The sequence below is a fragment of the Papaver somniferum genome, chromosome 7 (genome assembly GCF_003573695.1).
Source record: "Papaver somniferum cultivar HN1 chromosome 7, ASM357369v1, whole genome shotgun sequence".
NCBI lineage: Eukaryota > Viridiplantae > Streptophyta > Magnoliopsida > Ranunculales > Papaveraceae > Papaver > Papaver somniferum.
In genome coordinates, this window is record NC_039364.1 from 9,890,045 (window position 1) to 9,910,311 (window position 20,267).

The 20,267-nt window shown below is 35.5% G+C and overlaps 1 long non-coding RNA gene across 4 annotated transcripts; it reads right to left on the reverse strand.

Annotated features, from left to right (window-relative positions):
* Positions 1 to 13,241: 13,241 nt before the first annotated feature.
* LOC113295379 lies at positions 13,242 to 16,505 on the reverse strand. Of its 4 annotated transcripts, none has more exons than XR_003332826.1 (4): positions 16,270 to 16,505; positions 15,908 to 16,075; positions 15,642 to 15,716; positions 13,242 to 15,460 (listed from the first exon to the last, which is right to left on the reverse strand). It is a non-coding gene; the product is annotated as an uncharacterized LOC113295379 (long non-coding RNA). The 4 variants fall into 4 exon arrangements; XR_003332823.1 differs by having other exon boundaries at positions 13,242 to 15,518; XR_003332827.1 differs by having other exon boundaries at positions 15,875 to 16,075.
* Positions 16,506 to 20,267: the final 3,762 nt, after the last annotated feature.

Consider the following 20,267-nt stretch of genomic DNA (forward strand, 5'->3'; position numbering starts at 1 on the left):
AATGATATCATATGTTTGCAGTTAAAATGATAAGATCAAAGAACAAAAGTTATCATATGTCTGCAGTTAACTTGTTTTTGTAAATGCTTGAAAGAAATTCATGTTATTAAGCCATGGTTGCTTGTGTTGTTTGTAAAAATGATTTATAAGAAATGAGTTCATCTTTTTCAGTTAGATGGAAGTTAATTCCATGCTTGCGGCGGGTAATGATCCCCATAGGAACTTATGTTTTCCTGACCATCGATGGCGGTTTTTCGTGCCGATAAACGATAGGTGGTGTACGAACCAAGGTTTTCTTACTGTGAATGAAACGGTAATGATCACCGAGATCAGATATGTATGATCCCCATATGAAATTTTGTTTATGACCATCGATGAAGGTTGTTCGTGATGATAAACCATAGGTGAGTGTACGAACCAAGGTTTTCTTACCGTGAACTCATGGTTTGTTTGTGACGACATCGATATTTAAATGATGTGTTGAAAATTAAATGGATAAGTTGTTGAGAATAACATTATTGTTGTGAATTGATGATTTGAATCCTAAATGGATGATTTGATGGATGATTAATTGATGATAATATTAATGTTGTGAACTCATGCATGATTTGTTGGTGAAAATATTAACTTGTGAATCGTGTGTTGAAATATCTACTGAATGATTTGTGGTAACCTTATTGGATTTATGACTCAAGTATTGATACAAATTGAAGTATTTGTAGGAAATATTAACGGTGTTATGAACTCATGTGTGAAATCTAATTGGATGAATTGCTGAAAGTAATATTGGTTCTATGAACTCATTTGTTGAAATCTTATTGGATAAAATTTGACATTAATATTGGTATTGTGAATTCATGATTGGACAATTGAATTAGATGACTTGTTGAAAATAATACTTGTGTGGTAATTTTGTTGGTTCAAAATATGTATCATTGATTGCTCGAAATTATGTCATATACTCATGTTATATGTTGTTTGACTCATTGAAATTGTTATGCATGTTTGAGGTTGAGAATGCATTCCACTGAGCTGTCATCTCACCCCAATTGACATTCATTGCAGACTTATGGAAGTTCGAAGTGGAAGTATGAAGTTAGCTTATAAGTGATTCCGTTGCTTTCTTGTATTGCTCGAAATGTAAATTTAAAACAAAAATGTTGTTAAAAAAATGTTTAGTAAATTCATATGCATCAATTCATGCTTCAAAAAACTTTTATGTTTGGTATAAACTAAAGTAAGAAAAATATATATGCATAAGTCTCTTTCCGATCCGTAACGCTTCGAGTTCGGATGTCCATGCGGGTTAGATCCTAGTCTGGAACTCGGATTGTTACAAGTTGGTATCATAGCTCTAGGCTTTAGATCTTACCTGAGACATTAAAAAAAAATCGTATGAATTGATGTGCACGATTGTTTGTTATGATTGCTGGTGATGTTGCTTAATGTGTTGTAAATGGATTTTTTGTTTTGTAGGAAATCACATGATAGCTAATTATCTGCTGAATTGAAATGAATTGTCATGTTGTTTTGTATTAGGTTATAAGCATGTTCTTAATGTCGGGATGAAATTTCTTTTAAGGGTGGTAGAATGTAATACCCTGTATTTTTAGCTACTGTTTCGGGTCGGGTTATACCCGGATTAGTTAACCTTGTGGCTTAGGTTGTTGTTCCTTAGCCTTAGCCTAGGTGGGTGGATTAAACTAGAAAGACTACAAGTTAGGGTGAAAAATAGAATAATCAATAATAAATAAAAATTAAGGGAAAATGAAAAGATAATTAAAATAGTTAAGAAAAATAATAGTTAATATATAGGTTCTCTATTAATGTAAATGGAAATAATTTTAGAAGTTAGAAAAGAAAAGGTAGGACAAAAAGAAGGAGATGGAGCTAGGTTTCTTTTAAGGAAGAAGATTATGGATAATAATGATATCAAAGGAATTAAAGAAGAATGTGAAACCGTTTCTCTATTGGTGCTTTTCTTTGTGTATTTTCTTGCATGATTTTGTATGGTTTGGTTTCTGAAATTTATCTGCACACTATTGTGTATCGGATTGATGATCAAACCTTGCATAATGATATATAACATGATTGGATGCATACGGTTAAAATTTCAAGTTAATCCACCGTAAATGCACCGTTGAATATTCGATTTTATTTGGTTGATAGTTTCTGAATTTCTGGACAGTTTTGTTTTGTTCATAGTTTTGGCTATCTTAGGTAACCTAGATGATACTAAAATGATAAGATCAAATAACAAAAGTTGTACCTTTGTGATTTATCTATTAGTGAGCTTTGGATTGGGTCAATTTAAGATTGTTATGAATTTATGATAAATTGTTTGGTAATGATATGTAATCTGACAAGTTTTTAGGTTGTCATTATAAATTCAATATGTTTTGTTTGAACCGTTGGTATACTGTGAGTTTTTGATATGTTTAATATTATGGATTTATGTATTTTCTTGAAAAGTTTGAATATGATCTGATAAAATTATCACCATAAAAAATATGATATCATATGTTTGCAGTTTAAATGATAAGATCAAAGAACAACAATTATCAAATGTCGGCAGTTAAATTGTTTGTATAAGTTCTTGAAAGAAATTCATGTTATTAAGCCATGGTTGCTTGTGTTGTTTGTAAAAATGATTTATAAAAGAAATGAGTTCATGTTTTTCCGTTATATGGAAGTTAATTCCATGCTTGAGGTGGATCCCCGAGAGTTAAGTGGGTAATGATCCCCATGGGAACTTATGTTTTCCCGACCATCGATGTCGGTTGTCCGTGCCGATAAATGATAGATGGTGTACGAACCAAGGTTTTCGTACTGTGAATGAAATGAGTAATGATCCCCGAGAGCATATGGGTATGATCCCCATAGTAACTTTTGTTCATGACCATCGATGGAGGCTGTCCGCCCCGATAAAGGATAGGTGAGTGTATGAACCAAGGTTTTCGTACCTTGAACTAATGGTTTGTTGGTGATAATATCGATATGTAAATGATGTGTTGAAAATTAAATGGATGAGTTGTTGAGAATAATATTATTGTTGTGAATTGATGAGTTGAATCCTAAATGGATGATTTGATGCATGATTAGTTGATAATAATATTAATGTTGTGAACGCATACATGGTTTGTTGGTGAAATATTAACTTATGAATCTTGTGTTGAAATATCTACTGAATGATTTTGGAGACCTTATTGTCTTTATGTCTCAATCATTCAAATACAAATTGAAGTATTTGTAGGAAATATTAATGGTGTTATGAACTCATGTGTGAAATCCTATTGGATGAATTGTAGAAAATAGTATTGGTGCTATGAACTCATTTGTTGAAATCTTATTGGATAATTTTTTAACATTAATATTGGTATTATAAATTCATGATTGGACAATTGAAATAGATGACTTATTGAAAATAATACTCGTGTGGAAATTTTGTTGGTTCGAGATATGTATCATTGGTTGCTCCAAAATAATGTCATATACTCATGTTGTAGGTTATTTGACTCATTGATATTGTTATGCATGTTTGAAATTGGGAATGCATTCTACTGAGATGTCATCTCACCCCAATTAACATTTCTTGCCGACTTATGGAAGTTGGAAGTGGAAATATGAAGTTAGCTTATAACTGATTGCGTTGCTTTCTTTTATTGCTCGAAATGTAAATTTAAAACAAAAATGTTGTTAAAAATGTTGTTAAAAATGTTTAGTAAATTCATATGCATCAATTCATGTTTCATAAAAATTTTATGTTTGGTATGAACATAAGTAAGAAAAATATATATGCATAAGTCTCTATCTGACCCGTAAGGCTTCTAGTTCGGATGTCCATGCGGGTTAGATCCTGGTCCGGAACTCGGCGTGTTACAAGTTGGTATTAGAACTCTCGGTTTTATATCTTACATGGGACATTAAAAACAATCGTATGAATTGATGTGCATGAATGTTTGTTATGATTGTTGGTGATGTTTCTCAATGTTTTGTTAATTTATTTTTTTTTGTTTTGCTGGAAATCGGATGATAGCTAATTACGTGCTGAATTGAATTGAATTGTCATGTTGTTTTGTATTAGGTTATAAGCATGTTCTTAATTTTGGGACGAAATTCCTTTTAAGGGTGGTAGAATGTAATACCCTGTAATTTTATCAACTGTTTCGAGTCGGGTTATACATGGATTAGTTAACCTTGTAGCTTAGGTTGTTGTTCTTTATCTTTAGCCTAGGTGGGTGGATTAAACTAGAAAGTCTACAAGTTATGGTGAAAATAGAATAATCAATAATAAATAAATAAAGGGAAAATGAAAAGATAATTAAAATAATTAAGAAAATCAATAGTTAATATATAGGTTTTCTATTAATGTAAATGGAAATAATTTTAGAAGTTAGAAAAGAAAAGCTATGAGAAAAAGAAGGAGATGGAGCTAGGTTTCTTTTAGAGAAGAATAGTATGGAGAATCAAGAGGATTAAAGGAATTAAGGTAGAATGTGAAACCCTTTCTCTTTTGGTGCTTTTCTTTTTGTATTTTCTTGTATGATTGTGTATGGTTAGGTTTCTGAAATTTATCTGCATAATATTTTGAATCGATTGATGATCAGACCTTACATAATGATATATAACATGATTGGGTGCATATGGTTAGAATTTGAAGTTAATCCACCATATATGCACCGTTGAATATTTGATTCATTTGGTTGATAGTTTCTGAATTTCTGGACAGTTTCGTTTTGTTCATAGTTTTGGCTATCTTAGGTAACTTAGATGATACTAAAATGATAAGATCAAAAAACAAAAGTTGTAGAAAGTTAACCACATATGGTCCAGGTACATGGTCAAAATGTATCCAGACAAATAATGAGCTTGATACTGTTAGAGCATTGCTCGGTTGAACTCACCAAGCGTTGGCATGTCAAGTATGGTTTTCATATTTTAGTGAACCAAAACTCATTTAAAGAGTCGCTTGATTATATACTAGAGTCAACTTCGTATAGGTTAGTTTGAAAGTATTAGGATTTGAGACTTACAAGTATTACAAGACTTGAAGATGGTGAATACGTATGGAGCTACAACAACAACAATCATCCTTCCTCTTGAGGTTAGTAATATTTGACTTGAAATGTTTCATTCCCTAATGTATCTTTCAAGTCGTGCATATTGAAAACGAAACTGCGAAGCTGTGTATGAAACTCTAGATAGACATAGTATTAATGAATACGATACGAGGTTTATTGCTTAACCATTAAACTTCGTATATGAGACATCGACATAATCGTTTAAATGTTATTGTGATGATGTATGGGTGTGAGTGAAGATTTCATCATAGAAAACAATGTTTACATTCGTTTAAAGGAAGTAAGTTCACAAACTCGTTTGTGGATCGAAAGGGAAATCGCTAGGCTCATTGGTAATGCTATTCATTGAAAAATCTATTTTGAACTACCAATATGCGTGATGTGTATAACCTATCATAAACTTGTTTATGTGGTTGGTAAAACTATTCACGGATGCCTAACTTAAGTTATTGGTATAACTTTTATTAGTAAAACCGATCTTAAGTAATCATTCAAGATGGTATGGTCGATGCCTTGCAAATAGTAAATTTTATTAGTGAAAGGGGAACCGATCCTAGCATGAGGTGCAAGTAAAATTTCAAGAGGGTAATCGATCCTTGTAAGAGGTATCACATGTTATTAGTGTGAGGGGAACTGATCCCATGAACATGTGCAACAATTTCTTAGTAGTGAGGGGAACCGATCCTATGCACATGTACACCAAATTACAGGTAGTTACCATAATATGTGGGGAACCGATTCTAGTACCTAGTCAACCGAATTTTGGTAACTAGTGTGACTATGCAAAGTACTCACACGAGGTAGAACCAAAACTTGTTTTGGTAGAACCGTGATACCCATGATTGGTGATTTGATAGGAAGATCAATCACATAGTTCTTGAAAGTAGAATGCTTTCGTTTCCAAGATTGTAAGTATGAAAGAGGACTTACAAAGTAAGGATGTCGTCATTATTTTAACAAGGGTTGTAACTCTTATCATTAATTGTTCAAAGATATTCCTTGATAGCTAAGGAGAATCCCAGGATCGAAATTAATTGAGAATCTTTTTTATTAAAGGCTTCTTGATTTTATATGGTGTTTAATATCCAACAATTAAATAACATATATTTGGAAAATAATAATTAGTAATGTGAATTTACTGATTATATATTTTTCTAAGTGAATTTCGGGCAATATTTGGACAAAGCATTTCCAGGAATTATGAAAACCGATTCTGTGTTTATTGCATATCTTTGAGAATATTCGGTTTTGGAAAGTATTTGGTGTCCAAACTTCCTTGTCTATAAAAACTGAAGTTTGCTTCTCTTGCAAACTAATCCTCAGAGCCAGCAAAACTACCTCAGTTGTGTTGTTACTGGTTGAAAAAGCGGGGGTCTAACAACACCACCCAATATTTCGCTTAGCAATCTGTATGGACTAACTCTGAAATACTTTCTAGAGAATCAACTAGACAGTCAGACTCAATCTAGGTAAAATTATCTCAAGGAGTTATTATCTCTCTCTTGATTTGATTTACTCGAACTAATAGAAATCAACGAGTCTTTAATCAAATACAAGGAATAACTTGGATGATACCAAAGACCAATATCCAAGTGTCAATCAATGTAAATCAACAACCAAAAGGTCGGATATTCTAATTGATTGAACTTAAACGCACAACCTGTATTATTTCAATTATAAAGATAAACAATATAATGCGGAAATAGAAATAATAGAGACACCAGAATTTTGTTAACGAGGAAACCGCAAATGCAGAAAAACCCCAGGACCTAGTCCAGATTGAACACACACTGTATTAAGCCGCTACAGACACTAGCCTACTCCAAGCTAACTTCGGACTGGACTGTAATTGAACCCCAACCAATCTCACACTGATCCAAGGTACAGTTGCGCTCCCTATGTCTCTGATCCCAGCAGGAAACTACCCACTTAATTTCCTTAGCTGATCTCACCCACAACTAAGAGTTGCTACAACCCAAAGTCGAAGATTTGAAATAAACCAATCTGTCTCACACAGACAAGTTTATTGAAAGGATCAATCTGTCTCCCACAAATTAACCCAAAAGGTTTTTGTTCCTTCTTTTGATAAATCAAGGTGAACAGGAACCAATTCATAATCCGGTCTTATATTCCCGAAGAACATCCTAGAGTTATCAATCACCTCACAACAATCTTAATCGTATGGTAGCGAAATAAGATGTTGCGGAATCACAAACAATGAGACGAAGATGTTTGTGATTACTTTTTATATCTTTCCTATCGGAGATATCAATCTCAAGCCAATCAATATGATTGTACTCGTACGATAGAAGATGCAAGATCAGATCACACAACTATGATAAAAGTAGTATCGGTCTGGCTTCACAATCCCAATGAAGACTTTAAGTCGTTAACCTGGTTTTTAAGAAGAAATCAAAGGTTAAAGGAGAATCTACTCTAGCAAACAAACTAGTATCACAAGTAAGGTTTGGGGATTAGTTTTGCACAGATGCTAGAGTTCCCCTTATATAGTCTTTCAAATCAGGATTTGCAATCAATGTTAGCTTAGTAAAAAAGCATTCAATATTCACCGTTATATGAAAACATGATTAGATTCAAGATAATATCTTTCAACTGTTAGATCGAAAACTTAGCTTGTTACACACAAATGAAATGCACATTTCTAGGTTTGTGTAACCGTACCCAAACGTATCCATTTGTTGGTTCAACAAGAGTCAACCAAATGGTTAGCGATATAATCACTTCCATATCAACCATATTCTTCTTCAACATATGAACTAGTTAGATAGTTGTTCAATTGCAAGGAAATCTTATGTAACTACACAAGAAACAATTGAAGCAAAGATGATTTAATTCACTTGAATCGGTTCATGAACTTTATAGTCACGGTTTGCAAACTGCATTCCTTAATATTTATAAGTATAAGTTCAAAACAATCATCTTTAGATATAACCACACTCAAGTTCGCGGACTGGGTTCGTAGACTTAAGTTCCCGGAAGGAGTTCACAAACTCCAGCAGATATTCTCGGAACGAGAACTTCCGCCAGTTCGTGGACTGGTTTCGCGGAATGAGTACACACTACTATATAGGTTTCTCTTGATCAACAAAGTTCGCAAACTTTCGTTCAAGGAATAAGGACTTGTACATATATGTGTTTCCACAACAACGCTTATGTCCACCCTTGGTTATATAATCTAAACTCTCATTTAAATCATTGAAACATTCTTAGAGGACGTTATATAGTTGTTCCACCATTTCTCGTCAAAGCAATTTTCAAAGTGATTGAAACATAACATGAATTTCGTCACTAGGTAAAGATAAACTTGGTTGAAGCGAAAGCTTACCAACACATATTTCGATATATAGATAGGCGAGATATACTCGGATCGAAATACCAAATGTATATAATCAAAGTCTATATAGAAAAACGACTTTTGTCTCAAAGTAGGAGATAAAGTAGATAGATTTTTGAGTGATAGATAAGTTCAAGTCTCCACATACCTTTTTGTTGATGAAGTTCCACCGGTTCCTTGAGTAGTTCTTCGTCTTGTACGATGAATCACCATGGAGTTCTTGAGCTCAACTACATTTTCTATCCTAATCCGAGACTTAGTTATTGTAGACCAGAAATCAAGACTTATAGTTTTGATCACTAATATTGACAAACATGCTTGAGATAGCAACGCATGCGAGTTCGACCGAGCAGTGTAACACTGGTGTAGCCGCCTATTGGAGTGGAGAGTACCCTAATTAGGATAAATCGTTTACGGCCGCTTGGCTTAAAGACTTCTTCGGGATTGAGAAGCTCTATTAGTACCGTTGGTTGGAAACTAGATAATTGTGGTTTGTTATGAGTTTTAGATTGATTTGATTTACTAACGGTGGTTGAACTTTGATTGCACCTAGTTTGTTTATTCTTGAGAATCTTCTATTCTGATATAAGATTCACTCAAACTAGATCGAAGTTTCGACGGGGATCTTTAAAACTGTTTGTAGATCTAAAGACGTCTTGTGATAATCCAACGTTAACAGACTCTGTTCTGTGTGTGATTGATCACAAGAGATTTAATTTGATTGTGTAGGTGTTTATCGAAGATCAAAGAAGATTTGAATACAAGAAGACTTTTTGGGTTCATAATCTTTGGTGTGCATAATACTTGTTTCGGCTGGAAAGGGATCCGACTATAATCAGATTTATCCTTGTGATAATCGTTGATTAGATAGTTGTGTATATCGGCATCAACACACTTCTTTGTGATTAAAAATGTTGATTTCTTAAGGCTTACAATCAATATGGTGATTAGTAAGAAGGAGATCTAAGGACCCGACAAAGGTGTTTATGTGATAAACGAGAGAGCGTTTGTCATACTCATATCACTTGGTTGAAAAAAGTTGTTACCGAACAGATTTTTTGTTCCTTTACTGTTTGGAATACGAGCCAAAGGAAGTGTTCCAAGTGCGTGACTTATTGGAAGTTGGAGGAGCAGGGATATTGAGGAAACTAAGTGAACTATAGGGTTAGTTGCTTGGTCTCAACTATACGAAGTTGGTTTAGATTTTGTATAGCGGCTTAATTCCGAGAGTATTCAATCTGGACTAGGTCCCGGGGTTTTTCTGTATTTGCGGTTTCCTCGTTAACAAAATCTTGCTGTGTCTTTTTCTTTTTATTTCCGCAATTATAATTAGAAGTAAAATACACAAATGTTAATTCCTATTTACTTGATAAGATATCCCTTAGAGTTTGGTTAAGTCTTAACCTAATATCAAGTAAACACACTTCGTTGATTGTATTGTCTCGATCTCGTATCCATAGAAGATCACTCGAAGTGTGATACCGATTAGTTGTATTGTCCCGACTCAGTCCATAGACAATCACTTTCGGAAGAAAGGACTTATAGGTGTAAAAGTTTTAGATTGAGGTATATTTGGGTACCCTCGTGTTCTCAGATACAATATCTCCACAACCTATAAATGGAGGTGGAATTTCAACTAGAAAGGTACACATTTCTAACCTTTTTGTCTCCATAAAACCTACTTAGAGATCTTACTCATTCAGGCATCGGAGTGTCTTTGCAGATACCCCCTACTTTCACCTACCAACAATCATTGAGGAATAAAAGTTAATCAGAAGCTGATCCGCCGAATAACTTGAGTTTCCTCATCTATAAAGAACGTATCACGAGGAGTATTACTGAGTTATCGAACATCTATAGTTTCATCTTCATTTACAAATCTTGAGGATTGTGGTAGAATCATTTTTGCTACAACATCTTTTGGCGGATATCGTGGGGGCTGAGAAGGAATTTTCATAAACACAAATCCAAATCCATGACTATATAACAAGCAAGTCAAAGTGATGTAAATGCAAATATAAAAATAAGAGGAACTCGGAGTGACATTGATCATCCACTTAGAGAAGGAGTTGAACCATCACCTGGAACAACGAAATCAAGATATTCCTCTGTGAGAACTCACCTGCATGGGGCAAGCAGAGATCGCTGGATATATGTTACAACTCCACTAAGTGAAGGTACCATTCTGAACAGATCCACCAAGAATTTAGATATTTTGTAGCAAAAATGTTCCTACAACACTCCTCGAGATTCGTAATGAAAGATACAATCTTAATTGTTGGATGACTCAGAATTTATACCTGATGGATGAATTGTAGACCGTTTAGATGACTCAAAATTTTCCTCGTGATACGTTCTTGATGATGAACAATTTCCATCTCGGCTTTCCAATGATCTTATCTTTGTAAGTGTTATTTATGAAGAGAAGGGGGGCACCTGCAAAGACACTCCGATGCCTCAATGATTAAGAGTTCTAAGCAGGTTCCGTGGAGAGAAAAGGATTAGAAAAATGTGTATCGAGAAACTTTGTTAGAGCGGGAGCTAAAAAAATATATACATTTGCAAAAGTAAGCTTAAATTGGACCGGGAGAAAATGAGAAATGAAAATCAAATAAATTGGTGAAGAAGCTTTAATGGAGTCGAAATAAAAATATTCATGAAAAAGCTTTGTTGTAACTTGAGCGAAAGAGGAAACAAAATAATAATAAAAAATATTTGCATGAATAGACTTTGTTGGAGATGGAGGAAAAGAAACGAGGCGATAAAAACAAGTAAGGAGCAATGATAAAAAAATTTTTTTTTGCAAGGAGCGATGCAAAAAATAAATAAATCAGTTATATAATACGAAGATTTCAAAGGAATGAGTTTCATATTTAACTCATGCTTCCCTTAATAGGTATAGCGAAGCATCACTTGAAAAAGCATTGAAGAACATCACTTATCAAGCTCTCAATGCATGAGTAGTTGTAATATTTTACAACCATCTAAAAGGCGCAGACAACATCGTAGCATTACCATCATCACTGGAACATCAGTTGGAGGATATTAAAGCATTATGCCAATGAAAGCAAAAGGATCTAAACTTCTCAGAAGAAATATGCTAGCTTTTTCCAAACAGTTAATCTATAACGCAAACACAGTACGGGAAGAAATCCTTCCATCATGCAAGCATCTACTACCTCACGTCGCAAGTTGAGACTTATGTCTTTTTCTAATCGCAAGAACACTATCTCACCAAGTCTTGCGCCAATGCAACCACGAGCTCTTGTATCAAAAACGAGACCAACACCAGTTGTTGATCCAAAAAGAATCATATATTATCAAAAAGATGTGCCGACATGTTACAACATTCGATGCAGTAGCCTTGCCACATTGCAAAGAAAAGACCTTGTCGTAATGCAACAAAAATACTTGTTACAGCGGCAAGTACAATCATCAAAACACTTTCATATTAAACTCAGAAAACTCATCCCACAACACCAACACCAAGTACAATCTTGTTCGCAAACTGACTACCATGTATTTTCAACAAGTAGCATGAGGGCGTTTGAGTAAATGTTATAAATGTTGACCAAAGAGACTCTTTTCTTAACCCATCAACAAGTCAAGGATTAAGAGGGGGCGATTTTGTACCACATAGTCCGTACATATGTCCTAGTGTCCCCAGCCCAATAATTTACCCAGGATCGGGCCATTAGGTAATAAAATATGGATGGATGATTATAGCTCAATCAGCAATTATCCTTCTACAAAAAACACAGGTAGATATTCAAACATGGAGGTTAGAGATACCCAAAATGAGGGATAATCAGTTATTGAGAAGACCAGGTATATATTCAAACCTGGAAGTTGTGGATCCTTAGGAAAGTGAGGAATCAGTTACTAAGGAGACCAGGTACATAATCAAACCCTGGAGGTTAGAAATCCCTAGAAAATGAAGGAGTCAAAGAAGACCAGGTATAACCTGAAAATTAGAGATCCTAAAAAAAGGTAAATTGGTTTGGACCAGGATCAACCTGGAGAGCATTTGGTCCAGATACAGACAAATAATGAGCTTTATACAATTCCTCCGCAACCTATAAATGGAGGTGGAAATTCAACTAGAAATGTACACATTTCTAATCTATCTCTATGCATAAAAACCTGCTTAGAGCTCTTACCACTACAAAAAAAAATCTGAGAAAGGGCCACTAAAATCTGGCAACTGCCCCAAAAAATTAGTTCACAAAGGCTTTCGGGACCAGTCAAAGACAACTACTAGTTCCTACATATTTCGGCAACAAGTTGATCGCAACTAAATTTTTTATTAGTTTCTGAACTCTTTAGCAACAAACAGATGCCAACAACATGAGCTGTGCTAGTAGCCTAATGCTTTTGGAACTAGTCAAACGCAACTGCTAGTTTCTATATACTTCGGCAACTCCAGTTTTCGCTAGTTTCCAAAATATTTAGCAACAAATGTAGGCCAACTACATAAAATATGATTGTAGCCTAATGCTTTCGAAACTAGCAAAGGAAACTGCTAGAACTGCTAGTTCCTAAATACTCCAACAGTTTAATACTGTCTCCATTAGTTTAAACACAAAACCAAGTAGATTATGTGGTGACTTGAACTCCAGCATTGCGGGTGTAAGTCCAAGTCATCAGCCATCCTCAATAATGTTCCAGATTTGTAAGCTTGCTGCAGTCTTTTTAATAATATCTGATCACTTTTTCACTGACCTTAACTTATGAATTACGGAAGAAGTAGTAAAAATTGCTATCACAAATGCACAATTAAAATGAATACTTAAACTCAAATATGTAAGAAGCTCAACTAGTGCTAACTTGAGTAATATAATAAAGTACCTTAACAATGAGTTCATACAGATGTAAAAAGGGTGTTACAAATAACACAACTTTAAATTAACAAGTATCAGACCTAAGAGAAGTTAACATCCAACAATTTGCCTTAGAAAGAAGCTCATCAGAAGCTTTTCTTAATGAACCACTTACTGTCTTGTGCTTATATAATTCGTAGTGATAATCAACAGTGTGCACTATACAACTTGGGAATAACGGGGTGTGGGTATCTTCAGGGGCGGAGGCAACATGTTGCAACTGTGTGCAGTTGCACCCCCTTAATTTTCAAAAACAATAAGAAGTCTAGCATTTTCCAGCCAAGAAAAACCAAAAAAAAGAGTTTGCACCCCCTAAAATCTCAACACCTGCACCCCCTAAGCCCAAAAGAAAAGTCCATTTCGACTTTCTTTCTCCCATAATCGTTCACGGTAGGAGAGACTAATCATTAGTCTGATACGTTTTTCTCTGTATCTTAATTTGGTTCTCGTTTCAATTTTAAGAGATGTGAAGTAATTAATTAAGCTAATTGTATTGATTCTTGGATTGGGTTAAGAAGAAGACACCCCGCACAAGAATTTCTCCACAATGTTGTGAACAGCTTCGGTTTTCAACTTGAGGTGTATCTGATGTTTTTGGCATAACTTCCATACCGCCGGTATCTTCAATAAGCCTAAAAATGGCATTATCTCCAAGATCCTCATCAAATTTCACAACCATACAGAACAACATAATATGAGAGTTCTAAAATTGACTCATTATACCTAGTTTTCCAGATGGCGACCCCACTCCAACGGAAAACTTCTAGCCTTTTCTTTTTGTTGTGTATTTTTTTTTTTGCACCCCCTCTCTTAAAATCCTGGATCCGCCCCTGGGTATCTTCCACCAGCTTCGCCAACCCCCCATCGCGCGTGTTTAATTTCATGAACCTGATTAATAAGAGGTCTTCAACATGAGATATCCACCTGATATACACTAGGTGTTGCTCTCTCCTGGTGAAGATAATTAGGTGTTGCTTCGGCTCCCATGAAATATCCATTAGATGCAAGTAGGATCCATCCCTTGCAAGTGACAAAACACTTTGTTCCCAGGAATTCGCACGGCAAGAGTCTTACAATCAACACAAGGATAACTAATGATTTCAGGATTTTCCAAGTTTCCCATTGACCATATCTATGAAATTCGTAAATGCATCCTGGTATTCAGGAGTCTCTATACATGTAAGATATATGAAATTTAGATAAAAAAATCAAAATATTTTAAACATGATAGCAAGTCTAAGCGAAGAATGTAAAATCCATTGGGAACAACATATTAACCTTGGCCAAAGAACCTAATCTTTATTCATCATTCAAACGACTTCAATCTACCACTACAGGAGAACAAGCATATTTCTCGTGGCAACTAAAGTTCACCCCCATAAGAGTGACTATTCAGAAGTCACTGCGACAATACAACTAAAGTTCATCTCATAAGGTGATAGATAATTCAGAAATTGAACATGCTGGGGATAGTCTACGCATTATCTAACAGCAATATACAGCAAATAGATCTTGAATTTCTACCCCATTTCCACTATTCTTACATGGTGGTTCAAAGACTAATTCTTCATTAAAAGGACAACAAAGAAGCCAGAAGAGAGAAGAAACAAAACTCTGTCCCCCTACCCCTGCCAGAAAGGGATATTGACTTAAAGAAGTTCCCCTGTTAACCCTATTCCAGCTAAATGTAAGTGAAAAATTGGTTCATTTTTAATAACCAAGATTTTGGTATATTTCCGGACCACATTTTAGGTGTATTAACATTAAGGTTACTTAACTAATTGAGCAGGACTAGGACCAGACAAAGCGTTTCTAGAGAGATCAGCTTCAAAAAGATTCATAAGATTTCCAAAATTTTGAAGGATTTTACCCGGTTTTTGTAAGTGCAAACATCTCAGACTTGTGAGATCTCCCATACTGACAGGTTAATTTCCTATTAACATGTTGTCATGAATTAGTAACTCTTTGAGTGGAATCTTACCAATTGATGATGGTATATTACCGGTAATTAAATCTTTTATCTGACATTCGTCGATATGTTCGGGAATTTAGCTTCTGAAATGAACCTGTAATGCTTCCGCAAAGCCGATTGTATAATGGAAGACTAAATGTGCTTTACCATCCGTGTAGGCAAAACGTCAAACCTATACGAGATTTCATATTTCAAACCAGAGCACCCTCTTCTTCACCAATATAACTACACTATTGAGAATGCAACCCATAATATTTGCAAGTGAGACAATGTCTCAGACAGGTAATACATATCAAATTGATGACTAAGATTAGCTCAAATGAAGAGGAAAAGAAAGACAAGAAGAAAATTACCTCAAACTGGTGATTAATTTCAGCCGCTAAATGATACGAAACATCCAAATCCTTGAGACCAACCAAAACCCATGCCTAATTCCGAAAACCCAATTAGAAAATCAATATTTTTTTCTTTAGATCAACACAAGACTCGAATAGATTTCTGAGAAACTAATGTGAATCATAAGAGACTTGAAAAACAAAGATGTAACTCAATTTTCCCTTTGAGTAAGGGAAGCCTATATCACCACCTTTCTGAACAGTACTGCAAATTAAGAACTCACTTCTATAACAGAAGCAAACCCATCTGTAAGGCCAATCAGAGAAAGATCTGTTGGAGAAAATGTTGCAACATTCTGACAAGAACAACTTTCAATTTCAACGAGTTCAGCTTGCTTCCTTAGCAATTTTCATTGAATTTTTTTATCCAATCAATCAATTGTCAACATTAACTGCACAAAATAGAAATAAACCCCCAAATTAAGTGAAACCGCTCAAGAATCCCAAAATCAAACCTTATAAAACCCTGGATTTGACCGGAAAAGATAATTGACACAAAGATTTAAAAAAAATAAATTAAGATCTGATCAATATATAGCATCGACTGCAACTATATCAAAGAATACAGGGAGAAATCACAACAAACCTGAAACTTTAACTTTCTCACTTAAGTCCAGCATACACTCGTGGTTTGAAGTTTATTTTTAGCCTTACTTTCTCCCTTGGTGAAAACGTATGGTTAACTGATTTGGATTTGGTTTGGCCGGCAAAGGTCAATTTGGATTTTCAATTTCTGAGAGACAAACGAGGGATGATAGTTTCTTTTAAACCGTGAACTAGAGATGTTAGGGATTTGAGTTTCAATCTGGAAACAAGTTTTGCATTTTGTTTTACAGGGGTTAGTACACGGGTGAGTTCGAGGGAGTTTAATATATTTTGAATTTTAGAGATTTTGAGGGTGTAAGAGATTATAGGGAGTTTGAGAGAGTTTGGTGTTTTGAGTGTAGGGAGTCTGGGAAACTCTCCCAAAATCTCTACATAGTCTTTGGATATATTTACTGAACGTGAAATTGCTAGTTACACTATCTAATTGGATGTGTAACTTCCGATTACACATGTCATATGCATGTGTAACTAGAAGTTACACATTCTAATTAGATGTGTAACTATGATGATTGTATGTGTAACTTCTGGTTACATAAATTTTACCTGTTTACGAACTTTTACATCCTTTGTTGGGATATTTGACTATATTTTTTTCCTGGAATTTGCATCCTTTGGTGGGGTACTTCGCGAGGATTTATATTATCAGATATAGTGGTTTATTTCGAGGATTTCTTTTCACTTCGAGGATTTCGCTTCACATGTCTAGTGTTTTGACTCGTTTACTGTGTTCAATAACAAGCAATTACTCCAATTGATAAACATACAAATTATTGTATTTAATATTAAAGTAATACATGTATTTTCTCTATGTGTAATTTTGATGTATAACTAATGAGTACACGCGCCATATGCATGTGTAACTTGTGGATACACATGCCATACACATGTGTAACTTCTGATTACACATGTGTAATTACTGAGTACACATCTACTCCCTCCGTTCTTTTTTAATAGGCCACTTTTGTTTTTAGCGAAATTTAAGGAAATTAAGAGAACTAATCATTGAAAGTGGTCCTCATGACACTTGTCAATAAAAGAAGTGAAGTGAAATGGTCCCCGTGACACTTGTTAGCAAAAGAAGTAAAGTGAAGTGGTCCACATGACACTTGTCACCAAAAGAAGTTAAGAGAAAAGTGGTCCCAAAAAATTAAAGTAACATTTGACTTTCCCAATTAAGAAACTGGCCTATTTAAAAAGAACGAAGGGAGTATATACTTTGCATTACACATGCAATATGCATATGTAACTTCTGGATACACATGTCATATGCATGTGTAACTTCTGGATACACATCCATATGTTGGTGGTGGTCGAAGGTGGTTGGCGGCGGCGGTGGTGGTGGTTGGTGGTGGTGAGCAGTGGTCGGTCGATGGTGTTCGACGGCGGTGGTCGGTGGTGATGGTCGGCAGCGGTGGTTGGTAGTGGTGGTTGGTGGTGGTTGGTGGTGGTCGGAGGTGGTTGGTGGCGGTGGTGGTCCGAGGTGGTTGGCAGTGGTGGTGCTCGGAGGTGGTTGGCGGTGGCTGTGGTGGTCGGAGGTGGTTGGAACATCATCACATAATATTTTAATAATTTTGGGCCTAAATTTAAATTTTATTTAATTATGGGCTTGACAAGATGCGTAAGGGTATCAAGGTCTTTTAATAACTCGGGGCCTAGATTTAAACTTCTTTTAATTAAGGGCCTCATACTTTGGGTTATCCATGGATGGGGTCTGAGCCTAATTTTCCCTTGAAAGAAAGAGAAAAGTTTTTGAAGAAATTGGTGGGTCAGTTTTGAATCCGATCGGAAATCTGACTGGGTCGCCAGTTCACCAGTCCGACCGGCCGGTCCGGTCCGGTTTCATAACACTGCTTAAAAGACTAAGTGGAGACTAAGTGGTATAGGGGGAGATAAGATTTATGTGAAAATTCAAAAACACCCTCAATCATTTTTACTTATTACACTTCTACTCTTCCATTAACTAATAAATCTAATCCAAAAAAGAAAAGTAAAAAAAAAAGAGCCCGAAATCATTAAAACAAAAAAAGAAACCGACCCCACCCCCACCCCACCCAATTCCTTCCCCTTCTGCTTCTGTGCCTCTTTTCTTCTTTTTCTTCTTCTTCATTAAAACATTTCGTCGTCGATTAAACTCATTTTATAAAACCATGAAAAAAAAAGGAAATAATAGGTCAGGGTTCGTCGAATCAACCTCCCCCAGAAGAAGAGAAACCAACTTCAACAAATGAAGTAGAAAGTGAAGATGAAGAGGAATTGAATGAAGGAGATGCACCAGCCTCCCAGACTCCTGAGATAACAGCAAAAGTATGAATTGAAATACCCACTCTTTATTTAAGCGTTTTATTGATTATTCAGTTGGTTTCCATATTTTTAGGTCTGGAAAAACAGTTTCAGAAAGTGTTTACGGCTAGGAGTTCTTGAATTCCCAGCCGTAAATATGTATCACGGTTCGGATCTATTGGTTCCCCAACCATGTATATGTATCACGGCTGGGAGATCTAAGAACTCCCAGCCGTTTATGTTTGTTATGGTTGGAATGTTTTAGAACTCCCTACCGTAACGTTGTCGATGCGTACGAGACTAATAAATCCTATCTGCAACAAGTTATTTACGGCTGGGTTATTCCTAGCCGTATATTTCCCTTTGTTTGAATTTTGTTTCAGCAGTAGTGGTTACGTCTTGGTTTTTCTGTACGTAATTCGTTTTCCAAACCGTGAAATCTAGTTACCTAGCCGATTTTATAAGATGGCTAGGTTTTCCTATCCGTAATATAAGTAAGCAATGCGAAAAAAAAAATCTCAGCCGCAATTAGTTTTACGTCTTGGTCGATAAATCAAAATCCCATCTGTTATTTTTGTTTCGACTAGGACTTTTCGTTTTTCCTAGACGTTATTAATTTACGTCTTGGTCAGTTAATAAATATCTCATCCATAATTTTGTTTTCGTATGTAACTATGCATTTTCGCTAGCCGTTTTTACTTATCTTCTTTTGGTTTTTGGTGTTGTTTGTCTTTGAACAGATTATAAAAGAGGAAGAAAAGATCAATAAAAGTAACACCTTCTAGTGATCCCACTCCGCAACCTTGTCACAAAAAACCATTGGGTGCAAACGCAAGTAATGCAAATGAAGTTGGAGTTGGTGGAGTAAGTGAAGGTATACTAGCTGTATCTGGAGGAAAAGAAGGTGGAGTTTCTTGAGGAAATGAAGGTGAAGTTGTTACTGGAGAAAGTGAAGGTGGAGTTGGTGGAGTAAGTGAAGGTGTACTTGCTGTTACTGGAGGTAATGAAGGTGAAGTTATTGGAGGAAATGAAGGTGTAGGTGCTGGAGGTAATGAAGGTGGAGTTTCTGGAGGAAATGAAGGTGGAGTTGTTACCGAAGCTGGTACTTCTATGATGTTGTTCTTGATAAAGGTAAAGTTGTGGTTCAGGAGGACAAGAAGGATGGAAAGAAGAAATATCCACCAAAGGATAGTGCAAGAGAAATCATTGATGCTATGGTGTTTTTACCTCTCAAGAAGAATGGGAGATCTTGGGGTGCCCCAAGAGATCGTTCTGTCTTAATTGGTTACCAGTCATCATGGGTTGTTAGAGTCTGTCCAACAAAGGTAATAAATCAAACTTAATATATGTTATTTTCATTTTATTATGAATATTTAATTGTAATAACCACAATTTTATATTATTTGTAGTTTCCCAATAAAGCGGTCCCTAAACTAAAGCTCCAACAACCAAAGTTTTGGACGTTGGAGGGTGAGCATCTAAATGTGGTAGATTTGGTAAAAGCTTCGGGGTTATGGTCTGGAATCGAGGCGTTGTAGAAGTCGTATGATATTGTGACAGTTTGTGGTTTTAGAGAAAGATTCTGGCCTGCAACCATGACTTTTCTACTCCCATTCGGTGAGATGACTATGACTCCGGATGATGCAAAGGCAATCACCGGTCTTGCTTTGGAAGGAAAGGCTGTGTATGAGGGTTTCA